Genomic DNA, 1,250 nt, shown 5'->3' on the forward strand with positions numbered 1-1,250 from the left:
AAACTCCTAGTGGCTCTGTGTTCCTGATTCCCTTTGACTGCTACAGTGGTGCAGCCAAATACAACCACATAGGAATTCACTCCTGTACTGTGTTATGGGGTGAGTGCTTTGACCGAGTCCTTCCATGTGAGAATAACCACCTTCCTCATATCAGGAAAAGATTCTGGGAGTTTCCTATTACCCACAGTTGAATGTAATCCCTCAGTATATATACAACTGTTGTATTTGATTCTGTCTGATTAAAAGCAGTGTCCCATTTTTTTTTTGGGTAAAACAATACTTTATGTAAATGTTTCCTATTAACTGTTTCCAAACAAATTACATATTACAAATATTTTGTTTTTCATTTATTTAGGTGATACATAATCCCACTGCAATATGGATTGTCACATCAATTTTGTAATTTCATCAGTTTAAGGATTATACCTACTGAGTTAATATTACCAGGCACCTACAACTTCTTTTTTTTTTTTATTTAATTTTTAATTTTTATGTAGTTACGGTTTTTTTCTTTAAAACAACTACTTAATCATTGTTAGTAGCAAAAACTTAAATCAGTGCCCTCTAGCCAAAGACCACCAGCATCACCTGTGTAGTAAAATGGAGGGGTGTCTTGAATTGTATCAATCGAGTGAGCACAAATTATAAAGGATATATCCATGAGAGTGTTTCAAAGGTCTTATTACAGAATTTGGGCTTGTTTTAGGTGATTTTGGTTAAATATTAAAGGAAGCAAGACTTTTCTCTGTATTGGATGCTATGAGGAGGCGAATGTAATTCTGATTGGTGATCATAATAGTTCTTATCTAAAAGGCTGAAAGAGTGCTGTCAAGCTGAAAGTAATTGGTAAGGAAGCACCTGTCATTTTAGCAAGAAGGGGGGTATGTTTGGTCACTTTTCTGGTTTGGACTGTTCTGTTTTAGTGCTTTTTAGAGACATTGCAGAGTGCCCTTGTTTTTGTCTTGATCCATCACAATCACTGAGTAGCCTTATCTGATGGTGCTTCTCTTCAACAGGGTAAAATGTGATCCAACAGTGAGTGCCGGGCCAACTCCTAGTAGTCTGGGCTGCTGTTAACTTTCTCGTTTACTAGCTAAATAGTGAAATATTTCTTACTATATGTTGAACAGTGTTTTAAAGTGTTTCCCATAAAGTAACTCCCATAAAGTTAAAATATATAAATTCAATTAGTCCTAACAAACTCTGTAAGATAAATATTTTCAATATCTCCTTTTATAAGTGAACAGAAG

This window comes from Choloepus didactylus, chromosome 25, assembly GCF_015220235.1.
Source record: "Choloepus didactylus isolate mChoDid1 chromosome 25, mChoDid1.pri, whole genome shotgun sequence".
Lineage (NCBI taxonomy): Eukaryota > Metazoa > Chordata > Mammalia > Pilosa > Megalonychidae > Choloepus > Choloepus didactylus.